This window comes from Rhinoderma darwinii, chromosome 4 (assembly GCF_050947455.1).
Source record: "Rhinoderma darwinii isolate aRhiDar2 chromosome 4, aRhiDar2.hap1, whole genome shotgun sequence".
Taxonomy (NCBI): Eukaryota; Metazoa; Chordata; class Amphibia; order Anura; family Rhinodermatidae; genus Rhinoderma; species Rhinoderma darwinii.
Genome location: NC_134690.1, coordinates 389,489,254 through 389,510,769, shown reverse-complemented (window position 1 = coordinate 389,510,769; position 21,516 = coordinate 389,489,254). Strand labels below are relative to the sequence as shown.

The 21,516-nt window shown below is 35.8% G+C and overlaps 1 long non-coding RNA gene across 1 annotated transcript; it reads left to right on the top strand.

Annotated features, from left to right (window-relative positions):
• Nucleotides 1–2,009: 2,009 nt before the first annotated feature.
• LOC142761405 (uncharacterized) lies at nucleotides 2,010–11,837 on the top strand. Its single transcript, XR_012883632.1, has 4 exons — nucleotides 2,010–2,180; nucleotides 7,271–7,358; nucleotides 9,487–9,582; nucleotides 11,664–11,837. It is a non-coding gene; the product is annotated as an uncharacterized LOC142761405 (long non-coding RNA).
• Nucleotides 11,838–21,516: the final 9,679 nt, after the last annotated feature.

Here is a 21,516-nt window from a genome sequence, read left to right as displayed (position 1 = left end):
CTACAGAGGGCACTGTGGCAGCATCTACAGAGGGACTGTGGCAGCCTCTACAGAGGGCACTGTGGCGGCATCTACAGAGGGCTCTGTGGCACTATCTAATAAGGGGCTGCCCAATCTTGACATTCGTGTGTCTGCCAAACGCTGTCAAATGAGCCGCCGGACTACATTTAGCGACACTTAAACTGGAAAACCGAATTGTTAAAATAAGGACGTGGAGAAAATTTGCAAATTTCCGTTAAGTTTAAACCTAGCCGTATTATTATAATAATGTAGTATTATTATAGTAATGTAGTATTGTTATAGTAATGTAGTATTATTATAGTAATGTAGTATTATAGTAATGTAATGTAGTATAATAGTAATGTAGTATTATTATAGTAATGTGGTATTGTTATAATAATGTAGTATTATTATAGTAATGTAGTATTGTTATAGTAATGTAGTATTATTATAGTAATGTAGTATTGTTATTATAGTAATGTAGTATTATTATAGTAATGTAGTATTGTTATAGTAATGTAGTATTGTTATAGTAATGTAATATTGTTATAGTAATGTGGTATCGTTATAGTAATGTAGTATTGTTATAGTAATGTGGTATTATAGTAATGTAGTATTATTATAGTAATGTAGTATTGTTATAGTAATGTAGTATTGTTATAGTAATGTAATATTGTTATAGTAATGTGGTATCGTTATAGTAATGTAGTATTGTTATAGTAATGTGGTATTATAGTAATGTAGTATTGTTATAGTAATGTGGTATTATTATAGTAATGTAGTATTATTATAGTAATGTAGTATTATAGTAATGTAGTATTGTTATAGTAATGTAGTATTATTATAGTAATGTAGTATTGTTATAGTAATGTAGTATTATTATAGTAATGAATTATTGTTGTTATAGTAATGTAGCATTGTTATAGTAATGTAGTATTATTATAGTAATGTAGTATTGTTATTATAGTAATGTAGTATTATTATAGTAATGTAGTATTGTTATAGTAATGTAGTATTGTTATAGTAATGTAGTATTGTTATAGTAATGTGGTATTATCATAGTAATGTAGTATTGTTATAGTAATGTAGTATTATTATAGTAATGAATTATTGTTGTTATAGTAATGTAGTATTATTATAGTAATGTAGTATTATAGTAATGTAGTATTATTATAGTAATGTAGTATTATAGTAATGTAGTATTATTATAGTAATGTAGTATTGTTATAGTAATGTAGTATTATTATAGTAATGTGGTATTATTATAACAAGTAAAGAATGGGGAGAGAACCTCCAGCTCACCTGACACACTCCTGTGTGTCGTGGATAGCGCCCGGATCCTCGTGTCGGCACACGGGTATCAACAGGAAAGGAGGAAGAAGGTAGGATCCAGCGCTGAGTAGCATAAAACGGAAAGGATTTTCCAAGTTTAATTGGGTAAGTTTAAAATAAGTAGTCCAGTTGTGACAGTCCCGGGTGTGTACGAAGTGGGGAGGTGGTATCCTCGAGGCCTACGCGTTTCGGACGACTGCCGCGTCCTTAAACTTGGCTGTGATACCACCTCCCCACTTCGTACACACCCGGGACTGTCACAACTGGACTACTTATTTTAAACTTACCCAATTAAACTTGGAAAATCCTTTCCGTTTTATGCTACTCAGCGCTGGATCCTACCTTCTTCCTCCTTTCCTGTGGTATTATTATAGTAATGTAGTATTATTATTATTATAGTAATGTAGTATTGCTATAGTAATGTAGTATTGTTATAGTTATGTATTTTTATAGTAATGTAGTATTATTATAGTAATGTGGTATTGTTATAGTAATGTAGTATTATAGTAATGTAGTATTATTATAGTAATGTGGTATTGTTATAGTAATGTAGTATTATAGTAATGTAGTATTATAGTAATGTAGTAAGGGTAACAGGGAGGTTGGATCCGGCGCTTTGGATAGAACTAAAATGGAAGGTATTTCCAAGTTTAATGTTTTTCGTTAAAAAGGTCTAATGGTGTGGAGTCCCGGTGTGCAGAGAATGGGGAAGTATAATCCTTCTAGCCTACGCGTTTCGGACGGCTCTGGCCAAAGCGCCGGATCCAACCTCCCTGTTACCCTTGCTTCTACATCGTGTGCCGACACAAGGACCCGGGCGCTATCAGCGACACTAACCATTGTGTCAGGTGAGCTGGAGGATTCCTCCCCATTTCCCCTTTTTTCTCTATAGTAATGTAGTATTATAGCAATGTAGTATTATTATAGTAATGTAGTATTATAGTAATGTAGTATTATTATAGTAATGTGGTATTGTTATAGTAATGTAGTATTATTATAGTAATGTGGTATTGTTATAGTAATGTAGTATTGTTATAGTAATGTAGTATTATTATAGTAATGTGGTATTGTTATAGTAATGTAGTATTATAGTAATGTAGTATTATTATAGCAATGTAGTATTATAGTAATGTAGTATTATAGTAATGTAGTATTATTATAGTAATGTAGTATTATAGTAATGTAGTATTATAGTAATGTAGTATTATTATAGTAATGTAGTATTATAGTAATGTAGTATTATTATAGTAATGTAGTATTGTTATAGTAATGTAGTATTGTTATGATAATGTAGTATTATTATAGTAATGTGGTATTGTTATAGTAATGTAGTATTATAGTAATGTAGTATTATAGTAATGTAGTATTATTATAGTAATGTAGTATTATAGTAATGTAGTATTGTTATATTAATGTAGTATTATAGTAATGTAGTATTATAGTAATGTAGTATTATTATAGTAATGTAGTGTTATAGTAATGTAGTATTATTGTAGTAATGTAGTATTATAGTAATGTAGTATTATTATAGTAATGTAGTGTTATAGTAATGTAGTATTATTGTAGTAATGTAGTATTATAGTAATGTAGTATTGTTATAGTAATGTAGTATTATTATAGTAATGTCGTATAGTTATAGTAATGTAGTATTATTATAGTAATGTGGTATTATTGTAATGTAGTATTATAGTAATGTAGTATTATTATAGTAATGTAGTGTTATAGTAATATAGTATTATTGTAGTAATGTAGTATTATTATAGTAATGTAGTATTGTTATAGTAATGTAGTATTATTATAGTAATGTAATATTATAGTAATGTAGTATTATTATAGTAATGTAGTATTGTTATAGTAATGTAGTATTGTTATAGTAATGTAGTATTATTATAGTAATGTAGTATAGTTATAGTAATGTAGTATTATTATAGTAATGTAGTATAGTTATAGTAATGTAGTATTGTTATAGTAATGTAGTATTATTATAGTAATGTAGTATTGTTATAGTAATGTAGTATTATAGTAATGTAGTATTATTATAGTAATGTAGTATTATAGTAATGTAGTATTATAGTAATGTAGTATTATTATAGTAATGTAGTATTATTATAGTAATGTAGTATTATAGTAATGTAGTATTATTATAGTAATGTAGTATTGTTATAGTAATGTAGTATTGTTATGATAATGTAGTATTATTATAGTAATGTGGTATTGTTATAGTAATGTAGTATTATAGTAATGTAGTATTATAGTAATGTAGTGTTATAGTAATGTAGTATTATAGTAATGTAGTATTATTATAGTAATGTAGTATTATAGTAATGTAGTATTATAGTAATGTAGTATTGTTATATTAATGTAGTATTATAGTAATGTAGTATTATAGTAATGTAGTATTATTATAGTAATGTAGTGTTATAGTAATGTAGTATTATTGTAGTAATGTAGTATTATAGTAATGTAGTATTGTTATAGTAATGTAGTATTATTATAGTAATGTAGTATAGTTATAGTAATGTAGTATTGTTATAGTAATGTAGTATAGTTATAGTAATGTAGTATTATTATAGTAATGTAGTATAGTTATAGTAATGTAGTATTGTTATAGTAATGTAGTATTATAGTAATGTAGTATTGTTATAGTAATGTAGTATTGTTATAGTAATGTAGTATTATTATAGTAATGTAGTATAGTTATAGTAATGTAGTATTGTTATAGTAATGTAGTATTATAGTAATGTAGTATTATTATAGTAATGTAGTATTATAGTAATGTAGTATTATTATAGTAATGTAGTATTATAGTAATGTAGTATTATAGTAATGTAGTATTATTATAGTAATGTAGTATTATAGTAATGTAGTATTATAGTAATGTAGTATTATTATAGTAATGTAGTATTATTGTAGTAATGTATTATTATTATAGTAATGTAGTATTGTTATAGTAATGTAGTATTATTATAGTAATGTAGTATTATTATAGTAATGTAGTATTATAGTAATGTAGTATTATAGTAATGTAGTATTATTATAGTAATGTAGTATTATAGTAATGTAGTATTATAGTAATGTAGTATTATTATAGTAATGTAGTAGTATAGTAATGTAGTATTATAGTAATGTAGTATTGTTATAGTAATGTAGTATTGTTATAGTAATGTAATATTATAGTAATGTAGTATTATTATAGTAATGTAGTATTATAGTAATGTAGTATTATAGTAATGTAGTATTATTATAGTAATGTAGTATAGTTATAGTAATGTAGTATTATTATAGTAATGTAGTATAGTTATAGTAATGTAGTATTATTATAGTAATGTAGTATTGTTATAGTAGTTCAAATAACTAATTGATTAACAATAATTTTGTATTGTATCAAATTTGAAAGGCCCGTCAACTTCACATTTTTTCTATATGTGGCCCACTTACCCGACCGAGTTTGAGACCCTGGGCCCTGGTCTAAGGCCACACATGTACAAAATCAAAAATAACAAATAATAAATGACATTAAATTAGTTTCCATGATGATGACAAAGCAGTACAGGCATTTACATATGCTCCACATCATAACACTATTCTCCATGTGATGTCTACTACAGAAGTGTAACAACAGAGAAGAACATGCAACTCTGCTGACTTCAAAAGATTTTATCTGAGGTTCCCATAATCCAGAGGGCTCTCTCTGTTTGAACTGTAGAACTTCCGCATATTCTTTCAGTCATGTAATGAAGTTGGGCACCTTGCAAAGGCAGTGAACATATGCTGGTCTTACAATGACTTAAATCTTTACCTTAAGGGATAGCTCATAATTCCTTTGATTTCAACAATACAGCAAAATAGACTAGAAACAAAGAAAATACAAGATTTCTACTTGATATAGAATCAGGCAATATATATATATATATATATATATATATATATATATAAGCTAGTAGAGTAAAAGCAGCACCGTTCTTCCAGTGTGGGGTGCAAGTCCCTGTTCAGACACACGACCAGTGTCACAAATCCACAGACAAATCCAATACACAGGTCAGCACTCCAAGGTAAAGTGTAAAATGAGGATCCTTTATTCACCACAAGCGCAACGTTTCAGCCCTGCTCAATGGGGCCTTTCTCAAGCGATACATTTCAGTGTTAGAGTGCACATATAAATACATAATTTGTGACATCCTTGTAATCATACAATAAAATTTCAATCATGTATAAAATGTAAAACCTAGTGCAGAACAATGTGATCAAAACATCACCCTGAAGTGATTACATATTGGCATTGAAAATGCGTGCAATTAATAATAAGGGCAAATTGCCCAAATAGTTGAAAAGATTAAAAATACGATCTAATTGGCAAACTGCCAATAGAGCTAATACAGATGTAGAGTATTTCAATATAGTATACAAAATTAGTTCAATAATAATGAATCAGGCTCACCGTTGTTTGAATCCCCCTTCCTGTATCATGCTTGTTGATTATGCCGATGCTTCCGGGTGTCTTTGCGCATGCGTCAGATGGTGTGTCACTCTTTGCAAACTCAAAGTGAGTCGTGACACGCAAACACTTAAATGACACGCATCATGTGACTACTCTGTCTGTCAGAATGTCAGAAATCGTAGCGAACATGATACATTCACTATGTACTTCATAACGGTGTGTATCTAAAATGATTATCACAACTATAAAGAAGCATGCTTAATTATGCAAAAAGTATTTAGATATTAAACCCATTCATTATAAGGAACGTAATCCTCGAAAACATTTTCAAGCTAATTATATCGTGACGATGAAAAGATAGGGAAGTGAATGTAAAGCTACATTGATTTAGTCATAACATACAAAATTGACATATTGCATATAATTTGATCTATATAGTACAAGTCAAATTCCAAATTCCGGAGCATGGCATCCACCCTTTTTATTGTTATAGCATGGGATCAGGATAAGGGGATCCATAATAGGTGGGTCTTCACAATTTGTCTGAAATAAAGTAAAAAAACTTATATGTTAATATAACAGTATGTGCACCTCGTCTAATCATACTCCCTAACATGTAGAATTACCAGCAAGACTGAGGGCAAACCACCCCCTATCTAATCCCACTCAATTTGAAATCAACGTTTAGTCCATAAGGACGTAGTGTGTTTAACTTATAGATCCATTCTAATTCCCGTTTTTTCAAAAGGGATATTCTATCACCCCCACGTCTCAATTTCGTAATATGATCCAAAATTCTAAACCTTAAATCCTTCTCTGAGTGATTAGCTTCCGCAAAGTGCTTTGATACAGGTAGATCCAGTCTTTTGGAACGTATACTATGTCTATGATTGTTGATACGTGTCTTGCAATCTAACGTTGTCTCTCCTACATAGAGGAGATCACAGGGGCACTGCAACAGATAAATGACGTGATCTGAGGAGCAAGTGAGAAATTGCTTAATTTTAAATTCCATATTCGTTATAGGGTGAATGAATGATTCACCTTTATTCATATATTTACAATTGACACAATTCAAACAAGGAAAGCATCCCAATTTTTTCCTGCCCAGAAAGGTTTGTGTCACTTTTTTGTTTGAACCTATGTCAGCTTTCACCAGATTATCCTTCAGATTTTTTGACCGTTTATAAGACATTAATGGGGGTACTGAAAATTCCGGGACATATTTAAGATTGCTCCCCAATATGGACCAATGTTTGTATAGAATTTTGGCAACCTTATTGCTAGTTTCATTGAAAGTGGACACAAACGGTATCCTGTTGACCATATTGTTTTTATTTTTATTTCTATTTCTTTGAGTGGACGTTGCAGTGGATAATAGTGTCTCTCGATCTGTTAATAATACCCTATCTCTGTGTTTCTGGATCAACTTTTTGGGGTATTTGCGAGAGATAAATTTTGCACCCATTTCATCGAACCTCTTTTCTCTTTTCTCATCAGTGTCCACAATCCTTTTGACTCTCAATAATTGACTGTATGGAAGAGCTTTAATGAGACCTCTCGGATGGCTACTATCAAAGCGTAAAAGGTTATTCCTATCTGTGATTTTAGTAAAGATATCTGATGTCAATTTTAAGTCTGATTTGGTTATAGTAGTATCTAAAAATTCGATGGATTGACTAGACTTGACTAGTGTAAACTTAATGTCTGGATCAATGTGATTAATGTAATCATGAAATGAGTCTAATTCTGTATCAGACCCCAGCCAAATAAAGAAGATGTCGTCTATGTATCTCCACCATCTCAGTACATGTCCGAAATGGTGGGACACATAGACGAAATCCCTCTCCAGGGCAGCCATGAAGATGTTAGCATAGGTGGGTGCTACGTTTGTACCCATGGCCGTACCTCTTAGTTGAATGAAAAATTGGTCTTGGAACAGGAAATAATTATATCGCAATACCAGATCTAATAGGGCAAGTATAAATTCAATACAAGTTTGTGAATACGCACTGTTGCGAAGAGTCTTAAAAATGGAGGACATGCCTCTCGCATGATCGATCGACGTATAGAGGCTCACTACGTCGAACGAGCATAGCAGGGCAGTGTGAGGGATCTGTATCTCCCTAATTTTTAATAAAAAGTCAGAAGTATCACGTATGTAAGAAGGTGCCTCAATTGCATATTGTCGCAATATTTTATCTAGGAATATAGAGACATTTCCCAAAACAGAACCCATACTAGATACTATGGGTCTGCCAGGAGGTTTATTGAGGGATTTATGTATCTTGGGGAGTGTGTATATAATGGGTGTGACAGGATGTTTGACCAATAGAAATTGTTTTAAGTCATTATCAATAATTTTGTTCTGTGTAGCTTTATCAATGATCCTATCAAGGAGTCTTTGTATGTTGAATTTAGGGTCAGAAGTTAATTCCCCATAAACCAATCTATCCTGTAGTTGTCCTGATATTTCATCTACATAATCCTTAGTGTCCATCACCACTACCGCACCCCCTTTGTCTGCTTGTTTAATAGTAATTTTGGTATTGTTTTTAAGTTCAGATATAGCCTTCATCTCCTCTTTGGTTATATTTGGATGTTTAAATCTCTGATTTTTATATTCCTCTTTTAATGTTCCAATATCCAATTTCACGGCTGTGATGAAAGTTTCAATAGCCGGTGAATTACAACATGGGACAAAATCGCTCTTTAAAAACAAATCAAAATTGCATAATTTTAATTCCCCAATTTTGGCATCAGTAGAAGTATGACTATGTTCTGCAAACCAGGTTTTAAGTTTGATTGTACGGTAAAATCTATACAAATCTAGTTCTAATTCGAACCAATCAGTTTTGGTTGTAGGGCAAAATGATAGACCTTTGTTCAGTACAGTAAATTGGGCATTGGTAAGTACAGTGGATGAAATATTTACCACTAGCGTTTCCGTGGAAAGTCCATCTTGCGTAATGGTTGTGTCCGTGTTCTCACTGATCTGGGTGATCTGGGTTGTGAGGGATTTCCGTTGTCTGGAATGTTTTCTTCCACCGCGTCGAGTCCTCCTTTGGCCATATGTGGACGCCCTTCGTCCCTGGTGTGTCCTAAAAAATCTTTTTGGATGTGTCCTATGGTAAAATTTTCATCTCTCCTTGAATCTTCATATGTGCGTCTGCTTGGAGCACGTTGATTGTATTCCGCGATGGAATTCTCCTCCCTCCTGTCATCAAAACGTGTGCGTCTGTTCTGGGATTTGTCATTGCCAACATAACGCCGGAAATTTTTCTGTTCAATTTGCCAATTGTAAATATTTCCGTTGGTGTAATCATCGGCATCTCTTTGCCATTTTTGACGTTTCGTCTCCTCCAATTCTGAACGAAATTTTATCAAATGGTTGTTGAATTTAGCCATATACTCGTCAAATTCTTCTGTATTCAACAGTGTTTTTAATGATGCCTCCGCAGACTGCATTTTATCCTCAGTTGACAATAGATCTTTTTGTAGATATTCAATATTCAGTAATAGAATATCTAATGCATACTTATTAGAAATTTGCATATATCTAGTGCAGAAATCACTATTCTGGAAGAAGAGATTAGGTTTCATTTGAGAACGCATACCTCTCGGAATTCTGTGTACTTTGTAATATTCCGTCAGGGTGGACAAATGTAAACCCATAGTAATGGTTCTTTTCTTTTCATACTCAAATTTCCTTTTAGAATCTCTGCTTGAGGGAATCGATAGAAATGTGGCATCTCCCACTGAGCCTTGCAGTATCCTCTCCATGTCGGCTTGAGTATATGAGAAGACATCAGGTTGTGTAGATTCTTGATGACGATCCTTAGTAGTAGACATTTTTGAAAACGTGCAAAGCTTTATCGGTCAACAACACAAGCTAGTAGAGTAAAAGCAGCACCGTTCTTCCAGTGTGGGGTGCAAGTCCCTGTTCAGACACACGACCAGTGTCACAAATCCACAGACAAATCCAATACACAGGTCAGCACTCCAAGGTAAAGTGTAAAATGAGGATCCTTTATTCACCACAAGCGCAACGTTTCAGCCCTGCTCAATGGGGCCTTTCTCAAGCGATACATTTCAGTGTTAGAGTGCACATATAAATACATAATTTGTGACATCCTTGTAATCATACAATAAAATTTCAATCATGTATAAAATGTAAAACCTAGTGCAGAACAATGTGATCAAAACATCACCCTGAAGTGATTACATATTGGCATTGAAAATGCGTGCAATTAATAATAAGGGCAAATTGCCCAAATAGTTGAAAAGATTAAAAATACGATCTAATTGGCAAACTGCCAATAGAGCTAATACAGATGTAGAGTATTTCAATATAGTATACAAAATTAGTTCAATAATAATGAATCAGGCTCACCGTTGTTTGAATCCCCCTTCCTGTATCATGCTTGTTGATTATGCCGATGCTTCCGGGTGTCTTTGCGCATGCGTCAGATGGTGTGTCACTCTTTGCAAACTCAAAGTGAGTCGTGACACGCAAACACTTAAATGACACGCATCATGTGACTACTCTGTCTGTCAGAATGTCAGAAATCGTAGCGAACATGATACATTCACTATGTACTTCATAACGGTGTGTATCTAAAATGATTATCACAACTATAAAGAAGCATGCTTAATTATGCAAAAAGTATTTAGATATTAAACCCATTCATTATAAGGAACGTAATCCTCGAAAACATTTTCAAGCTAATTATATCGTGACGATGAAAAGATAGGGAAGTGAATGTAAAGCTACATTGATTTAGTCATAACATACAAAATTGACATATTGCATATAATTTGATCTATATAGTACAAGTCAAATTCCAAATTCCGGAGCATGGCATCCACCCTTTTTATTGTTATAGCATGGGATCAGGATAAGGGGATCCATAATAGGTGGGTCTTCACAATTTGTCTGAAATAAAGTAAAAAAACTTATATGTTAATATAACAGTATGTGCACCTCGTCTAATCATACTCCCTAACATGTAGAATTACCAGCAAGACTGAGGGCAAACCACCCCCTATCTAATCCCACTCAATTTGAAATCAACGTTTAGTCCATAAGGACGTAGTGTGTTTAACTTATAGATCCATTCTAATTCCCGTTTTTTCAAAAGGGATATTCTATCACCCCCACGTCTCAATTTCGTAATATGATCCAAAATTCTAAACCTTAAATCCTTCTCTGAGTGATTAGCTTCCGCAAAGTGCTTTGATACAGGTAGATCCAGTCTTTTGGAACGTATACTATGTCTATGATTGTTGATACGTGTCTTGCAATCTAACGTTGTCTCTCCTACATAGAGGAGATCACAGGGGCACTGCAACAGATAAATGACGTGATCTGAGGAGCAAGTGAGAAATTGCTTAATTTTAAATTCCATATTCGTTATAGGGTGAATGAATGATTCACCTTTATTCATATATTTACAATTGACACAATTCAAACAAGGAAAGCATCCCAATTTTTTCCTGCCCAGAAAGGTTTGTGTCACTTTTTTGTTTGAACCTATGTCAGCTTTCACCAGATTATCCTTCAGATTTTTTGACCGTTTATAAGACATTAATGGGGGTACTGAAAATTCCGGGACATATTTAAGATTGCTCCCCAATATGGACCAATGTTTGTATAGAATTTTGGCAACCTTATTGCTAGTTTCATTGAAAGTGGACACAAACGGTATCCTGTTGACCATATTGTTTTTATTTTTATTTCTATTTCTTTGAGTGGACGTTGCAGTGGATAATAGTGTCTCTCGATCTGTTAATAATACCCTATCTCTGTGTTTCTGGATCAACTTTTTGGGGTATTTGCGAGAGATAAATTTTGCACCCATTTCATCGAACCTCTTTTCTCTTTTCTCATCAGTGTCCACAATCCTTTTGACTCTCAATAATTGACTGTATGGAAGAGCTTTAATGAGACCTCTCGGATGGCTACTATCAAAGCGTAAAAGGTTATTCCTATCTGTGATTTTAGTAAAGATATCTGATGTCAATTTTAAGTCTGATTTGGTTATAGTAGTATCTAAAAATTCGATGGATTGACTAGACTTGACTAGTGTAAACTTAATGTCTGGATCAATGTGATTAATGTAATCATGAAATGAGTCTAATTCTGTATCAGACCCCAGCCAAATAAAGAAGATGTCGTCTATGTATCTCCACCATCTCAGTACATGTCCGAAATGGTGGGACACATAGACGAAATCCCTCTCCAGGGCAGCCATGAAGATGTTAGCATAGGTGGGTGCTACGTTTGTACCCATGGCCGTACCTCTTAGTTGAATGAAAAATTGGTCTTGGAACAGGAAATAATTATATCGCAATACCAGATCTAATAGGGCAAGTATAAATTCAATACAAGTTTGTGAATACGCACTGTTGCGAAGAGTCTTAAAAATGGAGGACATGCCTCTCGCATGATCGATCGACGTATAGAGGCTCACTACGTCGAACGAGCATAGCAGGGCAGTGTGAGGGATCTGTATCTCCCTAATTTTTAATAAAAAGTCAGAAGTATCACGTATGTAAGAAGGTGCCTCAATTGCATATTGTCGCAATATTTTATCTAGGAATATAGAGACATTTCCCAAAACAGAACCCATACTAGATACTATGGGTCTGCCAGGAGGTTTATTGAGGGATTTATGTATCTTGGGGAGTGTGTATATAATGGGTGTGACAGGATGTTTGACCAATAGAAATTGTTTTAAGTCATTATCAATAATTTTGTTCTGTGTAGCTTTATCAATGATCCTATCAAGGAGTCTTTGTATGTTGAATTTAGGGTCAGAAGTTAATTCCCCATAAACCAATCTATCCTGTAGTTGTCCTGATATTTCATCTACATAATCCTTAGTGTCCATCACCACTACCGCACCCCCTTTGTCTGCTTGTTTAATAGTAATTTTGGTATTGTTTTTAAGTTCAGATATAGCCTTCATCTCCTCTTTGGTTATATTTGGATGTTTAAATCTCTGATTTTTATATTCCTCTTTTAATGTTCCAATATCCAATTTCACGGCTGTGATGAAAGTTTCAATAGCCGGTGAATTACAACATGGGACAAAATCGCTCTTTAAAAACAAATCAAAATTGCATAATTTTAATTCCCCAATTTTGGCATCAGTAGAAGTATGACTATGTTCTGCAAACCAGGTTTTAAGTTTGATTGTACGGTAAAATCTATACAAATCTAGTTCTAATTCGAACCAATCAGTTTTGGTTGTAGGGCAAAATGATAGACCTTTGTTCAGTACAGTAAATTGGGCATTGGTAAGTACAGTGGATGAAATATTTACCACTAGCGTTTCCGTGGAAAGTCCATCTTGCGTAATGGTTGTGTCCGTGTTCTCACTGATCTGGGTGATCTGGGTTGTGAGGGATTTCCGTTGTCTGGAATGTTTTCTTCCACCGCGTCGAGTCCTCCTTTGGCCATATGTGGACGCCCTTCGTCCCTGGTGTGTCCTAAAAAATCTTTTTGGATGTGTCCTATGGTAAAATTTTCATCTCTCCTTGAATCTTCATATGTGCGTCTGCTTGGAGCACGTTGATTGTATTCCGCGATGGAATTCTCCTCCCTCCTGTCATCAAAACGTGTGCGTCTGTTCTGGGATTTGTCATTGCCAACATAACGCCGGAAATTTTTCTGTTCAATTTGCCAATTGTAAATATTTCCGTTGGTGTAATCATCGGCATCTCTTTGCCATTTTTGACGTTTCGTCTCCTCCAATTCTGAACGAAATTTTATCAAATGGTTGTTGAATTTAGCCATATACTCGTCAAATTCTTCTGTATTCAACAGTGTTTTTAATGATGCCTCCGCAGACTGCATTTTATCCTCAGTTGACAATAGATCTTTTTGTAGATATTCAATATTCAGTAATAGAATATCTAATGCATACTTATTAGAAATTTGCATATATCTAGTGCAGAAATCACTATTCTGGAAGAAGAGATTAGGTTTCATTTGAGAACGCATACCTCTCGGAATTCTGTGTACTTTGTAATATTCCGTCAGGGTGGACAAATGTAAACCCATAGTAATGGTTCTTTTCTTTTCATACTCAAATTTCCTTTTAGAATCTCTGCTTGAGGGAATCGATAGAAATGTGGCATCTCCCACTGAGCCTTGCAGTATCCTCTCCATGTCGGCTTGAGTATATGAGAAGACATCAGGTTGTGTAGATTCTTGATGACGATCCTTAGTAGTAGACATTTTTGAAAACGTGCAAAGCTTTATCGGTCAACAACACAAGCTAGTAGAGTAAAAGCAGCACCGTTCTTCCAGTGTGGGGTGCAAGTCCCTGTTCAGACACACGACCAGTGTCACAAATCCACAGACAAATCCAATACACAGGTCAGCACTCCAAGGTAAAGTGTAAAATGAGGATCCTTTATTCACCACAAGCGCAACGTTTCAGCCCTGCTCAATGGGGCCTTTCTCAAGCGATACATTTCAGTGTTAGAGTGCACATATAAATACATAATTTGTGACATCCTTGTAATCATACAATAAAATTTCAATCATGTATAAAATGTAAAACCTAGTGCAGAACAATGTGATCAAAACATCACCCTGAAGTGATTACATATTGGCATTGAAAATGCGTGCAATTAATAATAAGGGCAAATTGCCCAAATAGTTGAAAAGATTAAAAATACGATCTAATTGGCAAACTGCCAATAGAGCTAATACAGATGTAGAGTATTTCAATATAGTATACAAAATTAGTTCAATAATAATGAATCAGGCTCACCGTTGTTTGAATCCCCCTTCCTGTATCATGCTTGTTGATTATGCCGATGCTTCCGGGTGTCTTTGCGCATGCGTCAGATGGTGTGTCACTCTTTGCAAACTCAAAGTGAGTCGTGACACGCAAACACTTAAATGACACGCATCATGTGACTACTCTGTCTGTCAGAATGTCAGAAATCGTAGCGAACATGATACATTCACTATGTACTTCATAACGGTGTGTATCTAAAATGATTATCACAACTATAAAGAAGCATGCTTAATTATGCAAAAAGTATTTAGATATTAAACCCATTCATTATAAGGAACGTAATCCTCGAAAACATTTTCAAGCTAATTATATCGTGACGATGAAAAGATAGGGAAGTGAATGTAAAGCTACATTGATTTAGTCATAACATACAAAATTGACATATTGCATATAATTTGATCTATATAGTACAAGTCAAATTCCAAATTCCGGAGCATGGCATCCACCCTTTTTATTGTTATAGCATGGGATCAGGATAAGGGGATCCATAATAGGTGGGTCTTCACAATTTGTCTGAAATAAAGTAAAAAAAAAAGTAAAAAAAAAAATTATATGCAATATGTCAATTTTGTATGTTATGACTAAATCAATGTAGCTTTACATTCACTTCCCTATCTTTTCATCGTCACGATATAATTAGCTTGAAAATGTTTTCGAGGATTACGTTCCTTATAATGAATGGGTTTAATATCTAAATACTTTTTGCATAATTAAGCATGCTTCTTTATAGTTGTGATAATCATTTTAGATACACACCGTTATGAAGTACATAGTGAATGTATCATGTTCGCTACGATTTCTGACATTCTGACAGACAGAGTAGTCACATGATGCGTGTCATTTAAGTGTTTGCGTGTCACGACTCACTTTGAGTTTGCAAAGAGTGACACACCATCTGACGCATGCGCAAAGACACCCGGAAGCATCGGCATAATCAACAAGCATGATACAGGAAGGGGGATTCAAACAACGGTGAGCCTCATTCATTATTATTGAACTAATTTTGTATACTATATTGAAATACTCTACATCTGTATTAGCTCTATTGGCAGTTTGCCAATTAGATCGTATTTTTAATCTTTTCAACTATTTGGGCAATTTGCCCTTATTATTAATTGCACGCATTTTCAATGCCAATATGTAATCACTTCAGGGTGATGTTTTGATCACATTGTTCTGCACTAGGTTTTACATTTTATACATGATTGAAATTTTATTGTATGATTACAAGGATGTCACAAATTATGTATTTATATGTGCACTCTAACACTGAAATGTATCGCTTGAGAAAGGCCCCATTGAGCAGGGCTGAAACGTTGCGCTTGTGGTGAATAAAGGATCCTCATTTTACACTTTACCTTGGAGTGCTGACCTGTGTATTGGATTTGTCTATATATATATATATATATACAGTATAACATATAAAAAAAGATAGATAGATAGATAGATAGATAGATAGATAGATAGATAGATAGATAGATAGATAGATAGATAGATAGATAGATAGATAGATAGATAGATAGATAGATAGATAGATAGATATGAGATAGATATGAGATAGATAGATAGATAGATAGATAGATAGATAGATAGATAGATAGATAGATAGATAGATAGATAGATAGATAGATAGATAGATAGATAGATAGATAGATAGATAGATACTTGTATTCCCCATGTGATAACAATTCTGGAACGTATTTTCTTATAACTCTGCGTTCTTAGGTTCCTCTGTTATTCTTCCAAGAAACGTATGAATTATTTAACAACTGGGTGTTATCATTCTCCATGTCAAAGGGGCGTGTCTTTACCTAGTCTGACTCTGTCAGCACTGATTGGACATTGTCAGTCTGTGTAGGGACACAGCCCCAGCTGGTAACACCCAGTAGTCAATTTATTCTTAAATTTCTTTGTGGGAAAAAAAGAGGAATGGCACAACGTAGAATTCTAAGAAAAGATGCTCCAGAATTGTTACTTCATGGGGAAAACAAGTATTTACTAAAATAGACAGGAGAGCGAACGGATCCTTTTTAAACAATCTGCCAGGAGTGGAGACATGTACTTTATGTTGGGTAGTAGGCAAGTAGGTGGTTTTTCTATCTGAATTTAATGGGGTTAGGGTGATCCCAAGAGAGACCCCCCCCCCCCCCCCAAAAAAAAAGTGCATGTAAATATAACCTTCTAAAGAACTCAACTGCTATTTCACATGTGAAATCTCTTCCCTCCGGCAAACGGGATGGGGGGGGGGGGGTTACACTTTAAAGATTAGCTATAATATTGGCATTAAATACATAGATTAATGAATATGTTTCTTCTCATTACAAAAACACACAAATAATAGACTCAAATATCTGTCTCAAGGGAGAGGCTGCAAATTGCATTTGCAAAAACATTAAACAGTTCACTTGAAATATGTCGCTATACAACGGCAGAGCAAATTGTGTGTTCTGTATAATTTTGCCCAGCACACAGTGCAAGAAGGGTTGCCAAGACTTGCAGAGCGGATATTGAGGCATCGCTAAGGTTTGGATTAATATCTTGAGCAGCCATTATTGTACTCGAGTGCTTTTGTGTTCCCAATTCTGACATCTGGAGGGTTATAACTCACAGTATGGCACAACTGTGCTCCCATTCTCTGTACAGACAGAAATTGGCCGGGGTCTATATTCCTTCCATTGGCCATACTTTGGAATCGCTGCTGTTGAACTGCTATATAAGCCGTCCATAAAACTACATATCAAGGAAAGCAGGTCAGAGCAGATTTATTCCTGCAAGCAGGAGGCACTGGCAGATAATAGCGAAGAAAATTAACAAACAGAAATTTACGACTTCTGTGCATCTCTGTAGTGTCTCAAGATGCACAAAATGTTCTACAGGCTACGGATTGAACTGAGAAATCCAGGGCTGTATTTAGAGGTTGTCTGTTTCTAGTCTCAGGGAGTGATTTTTTTATGTTTTTTTTGGCATTTATGTCTTTGACATGTTCATTGCTACTTCCATGATGCAACACAATATCCTCCAAGTGAGAAAATAGACACTTTTAAAACGTAAAGTGAATTTCCACCGTATTAACATCATGTCATTTTTAGGTCCAACATTCTATGCTGATTTATTTCATATTACACCTTTTATAATACCTATCTGTGCGGCCAATGTCTCACTGCCACTGCCGCCACCAGTCTCTCCATAGTGGTGTGAGCGCGCACTATGTTACATCTTGAGGGGACAGGACTATGTCAGTTGGTCATGCTCAGTATGTGGCTGATTACCTCGGATTATGCACTATATATGTAAAAATATTGGGATACCTACACATTACACGTACAGGAGCTTTTATGATATCCAATTCTAAATCCATAAGCATTAATATGGAGTTGGACCCTTTGCAGTAAAACATCTTCCACACTTCTGGGAAGACTTTCTACAAGATTTTGGGGTGTCTGTGGGAATTGTTGCCCATTCATCCAGAAGAACATTTGTGAGGTCAGACACTGATGTTGGGGGAGGGGGTCTGGCTCATAATCTCCGTTCTAGTTTATCCCAAAGGTGTTGGATGGGGTTGAGGTCAGGACTCTGGGCGGCCAGTCAAGTTCTTCCACACCAAACTCCCCCACCAACCAGTCAACCAACCAAACAACCAACCGACCAGCCGTGTCTTTATGGACCTTGTGCATGCTGGAACAGAAAAGGGCCGAACCCCAAACTGTTCTCCTTTAGTTGGAATCATACAAATGTCCAAAATGTCTTGGTCTGCTGATGAATTAACATTTTCCTTCACTGGAACTAAGGGCCTAGGCCGACCGCTGAAAAACAACCTCATAGCATTACCCCTCCTCCACCAAACATTACAGTTGGCACAATGCAGTCAGGCAGATAACGTTCTTCTGGCATTCACCAAACCCAGACTCATCCATCAGACTTCCAGATAGAGAAGCGTGAGTCATCCCTCCACAGAACACGCTGCTCCAGAGTCCAGTGGCGGCGGCTTTACACCACTCCATCCGACGCTTGGCATTGTGCTTGTTGATGTAAAGTTTGCTTTCAGCTGCTTGACCATGGAAACCCATGCCATGAAGCCACTCTACACTTTTTCCGTGGATGGAAAAGTGTTACCAGTTGCCATTTAGTTTCTCACCATTTATTTGACTCTTTGTGTGGGGGCACTTTATGAGGAAGAAATTTGTTTTTAAGTCATCCAGTGGTTTGTCAGTCCTCTTCTTCTGGTTCTGTCATGGTTATGTCTAAATACGCCTGCTATTCACTGGTTGTCCAGAGATATCATATCTTTTAGTCCTACATGCTTCCAGAAATGTCTATGTTTCACCAAACTTCTTGTTGCAATGAGCTCTTCCTCCTGCACTGAGCCCCTGCCGGGTGTTCTGGAACTCTATAAATACTATGCTCATGTGTTCTGCAAACAGTCATTGCCTGAGACGGAGGCCTCTTGAGATATCATCTACTCCCAAGATCAAATATAAGGTAAAAGAAATGCTCAATACCGAAAGAATCAGAGGTAGATAGTCTTATTTAGTTGATTGGAAAAGCTTTGGCCCCAGGGTTGCCAACCTCCACTTCAGAAATTTCTGGACAGCTGAGCTAAAAATCACGGACAGACCAACATTTTTACGGACACATTACAAAATCATTGCCTGTGAAGTGTGCAGTGTGCTAGGAACGACACACCAATCACAGCTCCGCTTGTAGCTTTCCCACTCTAATTTAGGTGATGTTTCCTCTGATTAGAGTCGTTCACTTTCCCTTTTGTTCTCCATCTGGTCCAGACCACAGTGACGACTTATTCCAGCCACGAGTCATCCCTGCAGAATTTGACACAGACATGTTGGTTTCTCGCTTTTCCAGCACCCTCCACTCCTATACCCCATCCTCTAAGGAAACTCATAATCCACAGTGCCCCAGACAGTAATAATGATCCCTCAATCCTGGCCACAATAAAAGTTTCCCATCAGTAACAGTGCCCCCTTTGTGCCCCTTGAAGTTAGCGCCACACACAGCCACCCCTTGTAGATAGCGGCACACAGCCCCCCTTGTAAATAATGCTGCCCAGCTCCCCCTTGTAAATAGTGCCACACAACCCCCCTTGTAAATAGCGCCACACAGCCCCCCCTTGTACTTAGCACCACACAGGCCCCCCTTGTACTTAGTGCCACACCGCAAAGCGCAAACGGAGCAGAGAGCAGTAGTGGTAGCTTACCGCTACCACTCTCGGCTCTGCCTAACATGACTCACCGTTAGGATAAGCCGAGGTGGTCATACGGCGAAGCAGCGGAGGTGACAGGTCCACTTCTGACTGGGGTCGGTGACGGCCCGGGAGTGGACCAGTCCAGTCACCTGACCTGAGTCACCTGACCTCATCGCTCTGACGTGAGATCAGGTGACAGGTCAGGTGACTGGATTAGTCCACTCCTGGCACCGACCCCGCTTGGCAGCGGCCTGCATATTTTCACATTCCGCAGAAGTTAAGTGAAATGTGAAAATATGCCAGACCGCGGCCTACCATTCCTTTGCACTGCGCATGTACATTTTGGCACATGCGCAGTGCGAAGTTCCGGGAGAATGCAAAAAAATCAGAGGAGGTGCTTTTTTCTGCCGGATGATAGGACGGCAGAAAAAAAACACCCATTTTTCCGGACTGTCCGTAAATTTACGGACGGTTGGCAAGCCTGTTTGGCCCAGAGGAAAAAACTTTGGAACCTGCATATTAAATTAATGCTCCTACACTTATCCGCAGATTTTTTTACTTTTTGATTATCATCTTACGCCTGTTCTACAAGTTATAATAAAACCTCTATCTTAACTTTTCTATTATTTGCTGTGGATGCAAGGTCACCAAGTCCTACGTATATTACTTAGCACACTTACCTAGGAAATATATGCCAACTATGAATTATCTTTCAAAATCAAGTAAGCACAGAAGTTGACATGGCAGCCACTTATTAGGTCTGTTCTTTTAAAATGTAAATGAATATGCAATACAATCCTTTGCATGGCTTTTATTATTAAAAATCAATTTTTGCAAAGTCTGTACTTGACAAGGACAAAGCTTGAACACTGATGTAGCCCTAACGCATGCTGGAGACGGAAAAATATGAACGCATTTCATTAAATGCGGTAAGACAATCTAGCGCTACAATGTTGCAGACAATATAAGATGCTGATCTGTAACCATATTTAAAAGAAAGAAGCATCGAGTCATTTAGAATACAGATCTCCATTGTACAAAGCAATCATTCACATGCTGTCCATTAAGCGGAAGACGCTTTGTCGAATTCTTCCCCAGACACCGAAGGCTCCATCACATACAACAAAGAGACACCAATACAGTCACAAACCACTCAGCGCAGATACCTACAATAGAGTACCAAGCAGTCTGCGGAGGAAAGGACAGAAGGCCAATTAGATCAGCCTTCTTTTCTCAGCGAAGAGTGTTTAGGGTGGTTTATTCACATTCAAGAACACTTATGTTTAGTCTATATACTATACATTGAATATTTCCACAGCAGCAGTAGCACCTACTGAATTTTTAAGATGTTTCAGCAAAAAGAGAAAAGTAAAGGCCCATTTATACAAACTAATATTTAGGCGCACGAACGCTCGATCCCGATCATAGCCCTGTGTAAACAGGACACCGATCAGCCGACGTACGAGCAAGCGCTCCTTCATCGTCTGATTTCCTATTTTATGCTGCCCTGAATATCATCGTTGTTGGCTGATCACATTATGTAAATTGTATGGCGACCGAATGATCGTATAGATGGCCGTTCGTTCCCATACTGTTTACTCCAGCCCTTGAAAAGAGTTAAATGAGCGCCAATCGAACTGTAATTCTGTCAATAGGTTCTCGTTATGGGCACATATCAGCCCCTATAAACCCACATTTAGGCCCATGGTGATGTTGAACACACGGTAGAA